This window comes from Bidens hawaiensis, unplaced genomic scaffold (genome assembly GCF_021521415.1).
Source record: "Bidens hawaiensis isolate Kalapana, Puna unplaced genomic scaffold, B.hawaiensis_p1.1 tig00040110_1, whole genome shotgun sequence".
In the NCBI taxonomy this organism is placed as follows: domain Eukaryota; kingdom Viridiplantae; phylum Streptophyta; class Magnoliopsida; order Asterales; family Asteraceae; genus Bidens; species Bidens hawaiensis.
This window is the reverse complement of record NW_027497075.1, coordinates 150,045-163,539: the sequence shown is the minus strand read 5'-3', so window position 1 is coordinate 163,539 and position 13,495 is coordinate 150,045.

The window sequence follows — 13,495 nt, the reverse complement described above, 5'->3', positions numbered from 1 at the left end:
TACAAGTTACACGTATCAATACTCGTCTGATCTAATCTGGTGGCCTAGTATTAGCTTACTTTAACTTATCGCTTAATAATTTATTTTCTAATCAAACTTGGCTTTAGGCGAAGTTAAACCTTAGGCGAACTTGGTTTCAGGCGAAGTTATCCTTAGGCGAACTTGGCTTCAGACGAAGTTATCCTTAGGCGAACTTGGCCGTAGGCGAAGTTATCCTTAGGCGAACTTGGCTTCAGACGAAGTTATCCTTAGGCGAACTTGGCCGTAGGCGAAGTTATCCTTAGGCGAAGTTACGCTTGAAGGCAAAGTTACGCTTTGAAGGCGAAGTTACGCTTGAAGGCGAAGTTACGCTTTGAAGGCGAAGTTCATCAGGAGAACTTAATCTTGCAGGCGAAGTTATCGCGCTGCAGATCTGTTTGCCCATAAATCCTTCGTTTCTTAGCCAAATAACTCGATTTTGGTACCCACGGAATCGTATGATCGGCGCCTACAAATCCCAACCATCAAATCGGCCTAAAATCGACGTTTTAGGGGTCCGATTTGGGCAGTTTGGGTTTCGGGTCCGGTTAACCCATCCAATCCTAACCATTTTCAGTAATATTAGCTTTGTTGGATTTGTTCTTACCTTACCAACTCTGATCTATCAACAAAATCTCGGGTCTCGGCTTCGAATCTTGATCGGTTAGAATGTGTGTGTTTTGAGTGGGTGAAGAAATAGATGTAAATGAAGATATTTTTGGGATTTTGGGGGTATTTATATCCCTGAAATCCCATTCTTATTTAACCCATCTCAATTAATCCAAATCCATAACCAACGTCCATTACCCGACACTAGCCCGACCCATACCAACTCCTATTCTTTTATTTATTTCCTGATAACCCGAGTAAACTTTCCCTCTATTATTAAGTAATATAATTAATATTACTTTGAAATTTCGGGATGTTACACCAACGCGTATATATATATATATAGCAAGGTTATAATATGAAGTAGATTTTTACTAAGAAGTGTAGGAAGTGTGTTTTTACCATTATATCTAATAAAACACACCTCACAATAAAGACACTTTCCATATCCACCGTCAGATCAACATTTTTAACGAACTAGATTACTTCTTACACTTTTTAGACACACACCACTTCATATTATAACCCCACCATATATATATATATATATATATATATATATATCGATGAGATTGATCTGCACACTAGTTGAAGAAAGATTGCATTTAATGTATACCGCTGCGTACATTGAAGAAATATCCTATAGAAACATTTGCTCAAAGTATTTATGAGAAATTTAATATGCGGTACTACGATAACAAGATCGTGAGGCGGTAATTGTTATGGGATCGAAGTTTATATGGATTACTGATCCTATGTGGCTAGTCAACCTATCTGAATCTGACAATGAAGTGCTATACAAGAATTCGATCATATGGGCGAACGTGAATGACAACGAGCAGGCATGCAATTCCAAAAGGTGGTACGAGTATGTTATGCATTTGGAATTCATAGTTGTGCTGACTGAAAGACAAGCCAATTCAAGAAATGAAGATTACAAAGAGCTCGAGGTGATGGGGAGTTTGTTAGTACATCGTTTAGCGTCTCGGTCTTTGTTTAACATATTTTGGTATTAGAATAATGTATAGGAGTGATTTGGTAATTAAAGTAAATATACATTCGTTAATGTAAAGACACATTCCTTATAGTAGCTAATAACGAATGTGTCTATGTGCTTTGTCCTCATTCGTTAGGGAATTTTAGCGAATGAGGCTAACGTATGTAGTCATTCTTTACTATAAAGAATGCTAGTTAATGTATGATAGCGAATGAGGCTCATTCGTAAGGGAATGTCTAACGGATGAGCTCATCTGCTATTTACACAATGTAATTCTAATTCTAATTCTAATTAACAATTCTTCTTTTTATTAGATTTCCTCTCGTTACTCTACCAAATTTTTCTCAACACACATAGTTACACACACTAACGTAAATCAATCTAAACGTATTCATATCAAATAATACATCGTAATGTATTGAATTGTAATCAATCAGATCACACATTCTCAAGGGAGAGGATCAAGAGAAACTAATCCTTAGAGAGAAACTTGAAAACTCCTAAAGAATTATTTTTAATTAAAAAAAAAAATATTTTCAAATCTTTGTTTTTTCCATTCTTATTTTGTTACTCTTCATCGAAAAAATCAAATAAAATAAAAGACGTTGTAATGCACATACATGTTACTTTGCGATATTGTTGTATTACACGTGTGTAATACTGTGTATTTTTATGTTAAATATTGTTTAATTACATATATTCAATATTTTTTTATTTTATAGTGTAGTAGTACTGTATTATATGCAAAAAAATAATAATAAAAATAAAAGTCGATGTAGTGCACATGCGAATTAGTGTTGTGTTACACATACGTACTAATGTGTATTCGATGGGTGCATTATTCTTATATTACATATATACAGTAGTGTGTATCAAATATGCGCGATAGTGTTTTATTATATGCAATACAACACTTTGCATATATGCGCGCAATACACGAAAAAAACTACAAAAATTAAAAAAAAAATAATAATAATTTTTCATGAGTTTTTAAATTTCTCTTTAAGCAGAATTTTCACTTGATCCCACCCATATATATATATATATATATATATATATATATATATATATATATATATATATATATATATATATATATACTAGTATGAAACCCACGCGATGTTGCGGCGGAGACAATTTGCAACAAAATACCCGTTTTAATTTGTTTATCAATCCTCTCGTGATGTATGAGGCCAAATAATCCCTAATAAACACATACATAACGGGTATACACTCTTATAACTCCCCAAATTCTCAACACTTCTTACACATCACATCGGTGATTTCCTAACCTACCGTAGTTTTATTCCTGTCTAGTGGCCTGTATTTTTATGACAAAATCAAATAAGTATTTTTATATTTTTATTTTTTTTTGCATTCAAGACAACAATTGGTTTTTGTTAGATATAGAATGCTTTATTATACAAGCCTTATATATTGTTTCTAAATTCGTATGGCCGTCCTATTACTTAACCCAAGTGTTTCAAACTGAACAGGTACCCAACCATGACAAAAAATAAATATATAAATAAAAAATTCGAAACAAACCAAGTACTCAACCATGACAAAATATTCAATATTAGAAAGAAGTTAACATTGAAAAATACTTATACATTACAATCATTCAACATCTAGTTAAAAATATGGACTGAATTATTCTAAATTACAATAGATTACATTTACTACATATATAATTACAAAAGATTGACTTGTAGTTGATGTGTAGGCTAAGTGGTTTGTCAACCAAGGGTGGCGATTTGTCCTTCATCGCATTATCCTTGCTTTCACATATTTCAACCTAAAATTAAAACAAAAAAGATTAATAAATATATACGGTAATTCTATTGTATTCGAATACTGAAGCCAAGAAGCAGTCCGAAGCAAATCCCAAACATTGGTCGTAGTAGTCGTAAATTTGGTGTAAAAGTTATAGCCCTAACATCTCTAAATTAAGTATCAACCCATGATGAATTCAACACATTTTATAATAGATAAGATTGGGTCACCAAAGACACTCTTGGCATAATCAAACGACACGTTATGAAAAAAACCTAATATTATGAAATCCAGGTCATAATGCTTCGACTACAGTTTTCAGTTATCTTAGAAATGTTGGTAATGTGTCAAATTGGGTTTGTTTGTTCACCCAATACACTTTCTAAAAGTTAATGCAAAAACACTTGCGAAAACAAATATACAAATAAACTTATACTTTCATTCATCCTAATGTACATACTTTCATCCTAAACATACCTAAATATATTAATTGTTTCTATCATTCTTTATTAAGAAGACCCGTTATATCTCAGACCTAATTTTAGTAAAACATGACAACAATCGATTTCAGTTATAAATTAATATTGATTCTCTTAAAAAAATATTAAAATAAAAAGTTATCAAAAAGTATAGTCGACATTACCCATTATTTCAGATCAGCTATTTGTATTCTTTTACTCATTGTGATGTTAATAGCTCACTTTATATTCTTGTAACCTTCATTCAAGTTTAAGATATTCTACCATGTGGTGATAAAAAATGACAATTCTCATTGTAATGAACCACAAATCCACTTATCTTATTTTAACTGTTTTATACAACTTCACCATTTTCCTATACACTGCAAACATAATAATAAAAATATCAGTATTCAATAATATCACAAATTCAGGAAAACATTCAATCAATGATAAAATAATAATACATCAACCTGTAGTAACAACTGACCGTAATTAATAATAATTCGCGACATCAACTCTAGTTGTTACATACAATGTTCTCCGGCCTGATCAAGTGTTCGCAACTCTTCACTTTCTTTGTCTTCACATATTTATATACATTTTAATCATATTAGCGTATTAGTTGAATGCATATATATTTTTGAAGAACTAAATTTTTTATAAGTTGAATGTATCACACATCAACCTAATAAAAAACACAATAAGATACTAATTTAATCAATTCAAACATAATATAATATGGAACTTACCGCAAATACACGTATATTTAGTGAAAGCTTTCATGAAGGATATCCTTTGTCATTTTGGTTTAACAACTTTTAATCATTATGTATGTCTTTATAAGTCATCAAACCTCTTACAGCATTCACCTGCTAAGTCAAATTTAATATCAAATGTGGAATAGAACTTTTTCAATGAATCATTTATAAGATAGTTTACAACACAATTGGTTAAAAGCCCTCATTTTAATTGTAGACCGAAGCTTCTTAAACCATTACAACATACCTCAATTCAGTTCGGGTCGCAATGGGCCATTTTAAAAAAGGTCAATTTGGTTACGGGCTTGAACGTGTTTGGTCAAGACGGGCAACTTTTTACCAAAGGTCAATTTGGTTCGTGTTAGGAAAGTGTAAATATTATGGATTTAATTATTGTAAAAATAAAGTAAAAAGGGTAAAAAAAGTAGTAGTGAATATAATCGTTGTTAAAACTGTTTAGCTGCATACTTCTGGAAATTATAATTATAAATTGAGCAACTATAATGTTCCTTAGAAAATCATAAATATCACTTATTAGTGCTAAAAAAATTGAAATACAAATGTTTAGAACTTCCAAAGAAAATATCACATTGTTTTAAGAACTGGCAACACCGACAATTTTTAAATGTTTATAAAAAATTCACAACCCCCATAATTTTTTATAAAACTTAACAAAAAAATCACATTTTTATGCCAAAAATTGCAAATTTACAGGACCACAACATCCACAAGTGTTTGAAAAATCCCAACTGAAAGATACCACATTTTCATACAAAAACTTATATAATTTACAACACCATCAATCTTTTTTAAAATTCTTATGCCTTAAAACTGATTAAATTTTACAAAACCCACATAAGCATGTAATAAACATGTCTGAGTTTGTGATTTTCTTTTCGCAAACAAAGGCGAACATGCCCTATTCATGTTGTCTACAAACCAACTTGAAAGTTCAAAATGGAAATGCCAAATTTACCCTTAAAGCATTTACTAAACCAATTGATTTTAAAAGTTAGACAATCTGGTTCAGTACCATGATTTGAGGATCTCCAAGTCCTACCAACATCTTGTATCGCCTAAAGATTTAAAACTAACATAAATTGTACAAATGTCAAAGAAGTTTTATTAAAATGATTCATAACCTCATAAGTAATATCAATAATGGGTGTGGTTACCATGGGAATTGTGTTTTAATTTTTTACAATACCCTACGAATTAAGTAGTTCATTATGTAGCTTATTACCTCATTATTTGCATTAATATGAAGACATTAGGATTCTTATTGGCCTCCTTTATCATCTTCTGCAGCGTATCCACAATCTGCAACATTATTAAGCATGACAAACAAATTAACAATCACAACTTAGCAATCAACAATTATAGAAAAATAAATTTTACAGTGGTACCAGAACATCTTTTAGCTCAGCACAAGCATGAAATGCAGTTGAAAATCTTTAAGCTCACTATTGAAATATACCTTAACATCTTTAAGCTCATCGTCCCCCCCCCCCCCCCCCCCTAAAAAAAAAAGTCCAAGGTAAACTAAGCAGAATATAATGACAAAGAACTCACTATTGAAATGCGGTGCTTGTCTTCAGAAACGGCAGGCAGAACTACGGACCCCTTCAAGGAAATAACAACGAATCGTTTAGCAGACTAAATTACATAAATGAAAAATACATAAAAAGGTTCATAGAAGAAAGAAACGAACCATTAAAGCAAGACTATTTTCCCGAAAAAACTTATAGGTTACCGAGAAATCGACTTATAATAGTCGATTTGTTACCATACACCACCTTAACCGCCTCCATATAACAAATCCACCGCCGATTAACACCTACTACAACGACCATCACATTCGAACACTACATGAGCCGCCGCCTAAAATTTTCCGTCTTCACTTAGTAAGTTAGGGTTTGTTAAATTTGGTATGGATGAAGTGTTGGCTGCAGACGATTAGGCTTTGGGAAGAAGGAGACGGAGCAATATACATAGCTTGTTATTTTGAAATTTGAATTTCCCTTTATGACCTAGTTTAAATCCCGCTCAGGGTTTGTTTGTGATTGGAGGAGGAAGATGGCGATGGATGGAATGGATGTGATGGTTTTAACATAGGGTTGTTTGGGTCATTAATTTTAACATCTGAATCATTCAGATACACACTTTCTTCATCCACCATCTCCCCTCCCCTCCCCTTCTTCACCACCCATCTTTATAATCGTTCTTCACCTCTGAAGCCGTCGATCATCACCGATGCCGACCCAGTACACCGTTTTTCAGCTACTCGATTCCATCATTGTGGCTAACCTGGTTCAATTTCGATTTCTATTCCACTCTCAATCGATTCATTAAATCAATTTCTAAATAATCTAGTTTTTATTGTTTGATTCAATCGATTCAGTTAAATTGATTTCTGATTGGTTGATTCAATCGGTTCAGTATAATCGGATCATAATGGTTTGGTTTGTGTATGAACGGCTACTAGGGTAAGTTCACATACCATCGATTTATTTGGTTTTTCACACTTTTTTAATGTTGAATGTTTTAAGTTCACGAGTAATGAATGTGTAGACTTTTTTGTGAATTTTTTCCATATGATATTTTTGTTAAAACTGGTACTGATTTCAAGATTAAAAAACATAGTTGTTGAGTGTTGCGTTTAGATGTATAAAGTTTTTTATGTACTAATGGTATTCACTTGTGCATAACAACAATATATTAGTAGATTAGTGCTTTGTGGTTTGCGTTTATGTTGTGTTTAGGTGAGATCTAATGCTTCATTATGTTGTGAAAGGTGTATTGAATGTAGAGTGATCTAATGTATATGATACATAACAGAACTTTTGTATAGACATTCTAAATGATGATGCATGATAATCTAGTCACTAATCTATTTTTAAAATTTGGTATAAAATTGCAGAAAAGCTTATTTGGATCTTAAATGGGGTAAAATGGCTGAAGGAGTCCACAAGCTGGTCCTTGTAAACATCGATTCTATGCAGCATAAAGAACACTTGAAGGTAGTCTTTCTCTTTCAAATATTCGGTTAAATCACAAATCATTAGATTTTTTTGGTACATCTACTTTTTATATAAGATGCTCAAATTTTATAGCATGTTGCAGAAGGAACACTATAACTGAATATCTTGAAGTAAAGTTAAGCAATCAAATTCATCATTTGTGGGCATTTCTCTTGCATTTGAAGCAGCCTCACTTCCTCCATGGTAAATTCTGTTATTATTATTCTTATCTCATTTTTATAGTGTTTTTTTATATGATATATTATTATTGATATTAAATTTGGTACATGAGAAAATTGGTATTTGTGAAGAGGATCTAAAGAGACTATATATTTCAATGCCTCAGAACTGATGATGGCTGCTTAAAATACCAATGATTTTTTGAAGCAATTACATACAGATTAACAGTGCAGTTTACGGTGGTTTGTTAAGTGGACTAGCAAGGCGGCTTTAGGCTTGAGATGATTGAATCCTGGGAGCGGATTAACAAAGTGGAGAATTGTGATGTTATTTTTATTTTTTCATAAACAACATTATCTCTATTTGGTCAAGTTTAAGATATAACATGTTATGAAGTATATTTCATAATTGCTTTAAGTAATTAGTCATGGGCTTCATGTGTTATCGAGTTAGCAGTATTTTGTAAACTATTGGTTATTAAACAGGTTTTGTTTTTCATAAGGATTACCTTTTATACGAGTCATATCAAAATTTTCTAAAATATGTTGTTAATAGCCCTGACTAAACATATATATGTCATTCAACACAAGATAGTTTAGAGGGGTAAAATAGTCATTCTGCACATTCATTCAGATGTTTAGCCAAACAACACTTACTGGTTCAGCACTTATTGGCTCAGAGCCTTTTAATCATTCAGACATCTTATTGGTTTAACACTTAATAGTTCAGCACTTGTCATACAGCCCCATAGTCCGCCTGTTTTCAACCTAAAATTCTTGTGCTTAAAAGACTTTGTACACTATGCTTGAATAACTTGTATCTCTTAGTTTTAAGAGTTTTTTTTTGTCAAATTACTATTTTATCCTTCCTATATACATTATACATATATTTGGGAGGATAACATACAGTAATATCTAACACGATGACATAATTGTACAAAACAAAAACAACAACCATACCAGTAAGATACACAAAAAGCAATGCTATAAACATGGTATGAGGAGGGTGAGATATAGGCTAACCATACGTCTATTCCAAAGAACATGGAGATTGCTTTCAGCGAGATCCTCGACTCCAAATCCCATATGCATTATATAATATAAAAAGACAAATTTCAACGGATGACCTTTAAATATTGGAGAAATAAAAAAATTAAATACAATTGATATTAAATAATAAAAAAATTAGTCATAATAAAATAAATAAATAAATAAATAAAGGCAGTGATAATAGTATTCAAAATTTGAAAATAGTTAAAAAGTGCATATTAAATTAATTTATTATTTAACACTAAAACAAAATAAACACATAAACAAATAAAATTAGGTTTAGTAAGTATAAAAATTTAAGAATATTAAGAATAATAATACTAGTAAATTAAAGAGCAATAAATAATAAAAAAAAGGATATACAATAAAAATTAAATTAACATATAAAATAATTAAAATTGAAGAAGTATGGGTAAGAAAACGAAATATACCTCTATAAAATATTTATATTTGTAACAAAAAACTATACATTTTCTTTAGAATTAATTAATATTAATCATACTCACACCATGTCTTCAAAGAGATGCGTGTCTAATTTGTCTAATAAACCTAAAATAATTCACGTACGTCTCTAACGGTCGAAAATTGAGATAAGTAGACCCTAAGAATTCAGACGTAATCACGAGCGTAATTCAGTTTGTGTTATTCAATTTCTATTAGAAAAGTACTAATTCAAAACATGCAAATACTTTGATTGCGTTTTTGAAATTCAATTATCAAACAAATAATACTTTTATTTTTACGCTTCCGAAATTCAATTATCAAACAATAATACTTTGAATTGGTTTACGCTTTTGCCATTGAACGTAATACTTTGAATTCAATTATCAAATTAATAATACTAACAATACTGAAACTAATACTTTTGTCATTGTCATTAAACATGAAGAAACACTGATCCAATCCTCTTAACGGGTCCTGGATCTAATGAGTCAACCGGGTAGGATACAATAACAACCAACACGATGTGAGCACAACTTCCCAAAGTTCAGTGACCGGAACATGCAAAACAGACACCGTGAGCTGGTTACGGGAAGGACAAGAGGGGGGTTCTTCCCGTAACCACCCTCCGGCGTGAGAATAAGTATTGTTTTGACGTAAAAGAAGTACTAGAGTATTGAGAGTAAATACTTGGGAATGAATGTGTACCTCATGCAGATGAAGAGGGTATTTATAGCCGAAGGATATGGGAATTGTGATTGGGCCAGCTGTCCCTTTCTAGAATATCTCTCATAACCGTCTGGACGCGTGTCTCCTCGTGAGAGGTTGAGCTATACGTCGCATGTGCATGGGTATAACAACCTGGACACACGTCATTCTATGATAGGACGAGTTGATCCCTGGCCATGTGCACGGTTATAACAACCTGGCCAGGTGTCCTCCATTCATTGGTTGATGAGTCACGTATTCTCCAAGTAGCGATCGTGGATATTCTTCTAGAAGGTAGTTAGTTATTTACAGCTATCTTGTTGGCATTGCCTTCCGGTCAATCTTGGCGGATAGATGTGCTATCATGCGGATGACGTCTGAGGGTGCCCAGATGCTTCCGTGTGTGATACAAGGATGTTCTTCCTCTATCATGTTATGCGGATGATCCATATGTTCCGCGAGTAGCATATGAGGGGTTATTTTCCTACCCGCGGGTGACCCTTGTGGGTATTTGTGACTTTTTGGTACCCTTCCTCTATAAGTCCCCTAGTCCATTGTTTCTTCCGCGTGAAGTTTTTATGCGGGTGAAATTTGAACTTAAGATAAATTTGGGGGTTTTTGAATTTTTTACGCCAGTAGAAATATCTTCTGTTGTAACTGTGGATAATCATGAAAAATGACAAGTTGATCACTCGCAGGCGCGTGGGCAGGCGATAAGACGTTTATGCCGGCTGTCACTGTACCCGACTGTGCACCTTTTTCTCTTTTTCGAATTTCTTGCGTGACGTGGCATTTGTTTATTGGATATTGAGTTTCTCTCTCCATTGTTCATATCCCATCGCATTAATTGCGATTGGGTATAAATAGTGGAGATTATCTTCATTGTGAAGTTTTATCGTCTTTGATTCTCTTTGATTCATCTTGCTTTTTCTCAATCTATTGACCGATCCTTTGACAGTTATTGTGATTAATCACTACTTTTTCGTCTATAATCGAATCCATGGCTGGTGATACAAGATCCTTGATACCTGATATCGATTATGTGGAAATCGGTTGGAGCTATGCCGAATATGAAACGTTACTTCGTATTTACGGTACTCCACCAGAGTGGGAGCCTGAGTTCCCTGCTACCGGATCTGTGGCCAGCTTGCCTCCTATTGGCAAAATGGCGTTATACGCTAATTATTTTGAGTATGGGAATTTTCGGTTACCAATAACCAAATTCCTTATGAAGGTGTGAGTATATGGAGTCCAATTGTCTCGGTTACATCCCCTTGCACTTATGGAAATTCGTCATTTTGAATTTCTTTGCACGACGAAGGGGATGTTACCCTGAGTTGACCGTTTTCCGGCGTTTTATCGGATGACTAACCGTGGCGGATGGTTTAAATGCAACCATATAGAGGGTAGAATTATCGGCATTATGCCTAATGGTGGTTCAAAGAACTGGCGCAACAAGTTCTTCTGGATTTCAGAGGACGTCGTTCCAAACGCTATGGTTCGTCGTCCCGCCAATGAAGCCTTGCCAGACATTGTTACAGATCCCCACCTAGGTCAGTCATAGTTCCGTACCTTGGTTTCAGAATCGCCTTTGATGCGGGCTTTGCCTGAAGAGGCCCTAGTATGGGTGGGTATGAGCCGCCTGTGGCCGTATCCGGATTTGGAGCCTGTTTTTATGGGTGTGAACGAACGTAAGTCGTGTTCTTTTTTTTTCCTCCTTCTTGTTTCTTGCGGAACGTTTGTTACTAACTTCTTATGTGTTTTTAGGTGAAGGGCCCATGCTGAACGCCCTTTACGAGGGTAGGGGTTGCGTTGGAAAACGTGTCCGAGATTGTAAAGAGATTCCTGTCTTGGATCGGACACGGGACCAATTTCTCTTCCCAACAAAGATACGTGTTGAACCAGTGTTTTCGGCAGATATCTTCCAAATAGGTGCGTATATTTTTAATCTTCATCCGCTCAACGCTCTTACTTCCGATGGGACGATCGTCATTCTCCCTTAAAGTGACGAGTCGTCGTCTCAAGAAGAAGAAGACTCTGATGACGCGTCTGAAATTTCATCTGTTTCGCATCTATTATGTAAGGCCCCGTTCCCGGTAGCCCTACTTTAGCGTCGGATTTACTTATAAATATAGTTCTACAAATCAGAGTTTATTAAAAACTTTTCTCGGAATATAAAACAATCATTCGTTACAAAACATTAAATCTTTTCTTTGATACCATAACACAAAACATTATATTTAAAACATCGTTTCTTCTATATTCAGATGCCAGCCACTCAATCCATGCCATGTGCCATCCTCAGGCTAGCTCTTTAGTTTGCTCACCTGCGTGCATACTAAAAGTTAGCTACGCTGAATGAGTTCTAGTTAATCAAGCAACATATCATACGACCACTACATGCATTATATACTTATCCGAAGACACATAGTCCACTATCTAACATGCTCACCTTACCACTTAACCTCTTATTTACCCCTACAGCTTAGCCACTTTAATAATGAATAACGTTATGCCACCTTGCCACTTTAATAACGAATCACGTTATGCCACTTTAATAAAGAATCACGTTATGCCACTTTAATAACGAATAACGTTATGCCACTTTGCCACGTTAATAATGAAGTCACGCATAGGCTTACCCTACCACGTACTATCGTTATGCCACTAACACCTTTACTAGACCCCTGCTACTTCAATCACGTCCTACATCTACTTGTCTACAATACACTTTATATCATTACATCATTTACATAATAACCAAGTCACATCACAACATTTACACATTTTCCATTAGGATTTTAAATTATTATCTAATTATCCATCTCATTTGCTATAACGAATTAAGTCTAATTCGTTATCAGATCACAATCTAATTCGTTATCAGATCACAGTCTAATTCGTTATCTAGCACGTGATCTGATTCGTTATCCAGCTTCGTTGTCTTGATTCGTTATTCTAGTTCGTCATCCTTCATAACGAATTGGACCTTTATAACGAACCGGTCCTTTAACGAACTGAACCCTTAACGAACTGGGGTTCATTCGTTAGTTCTTCCTTAACGAACTACGTAACGAATTGGAGCTTCTTCGTTACTTATCCTTAACGAATGACTTAACGAATTGCTTCTAGTTCATTACTTCCTCTTAATGAAATGGATTAACTAATTGCCTTATAGTTCGTTAAGTCACCGCTAACGAACTAGGGTTAGGTCATAATGTACGAGAACATTCTCTGACATCCTTACCTCGTACACCCAACTCCGGCGCCGCCTTCGCCAGAAAACCTATATCTCTGCCGTTTCACCACCGTTTTCACCGTTTTTCTCCCCGTTCGATCCAGATTTGAGCTAGGGTGACCCTTAAGCTCATCTTAGGTTTGGTTTATACCGATTCCACCCGGATCTCATAACTTTAATGGTTAAAGGTGTCGGCTCGTCATTTCGCGACTATATCTAACGGGTTTGGATCTCTAAAAT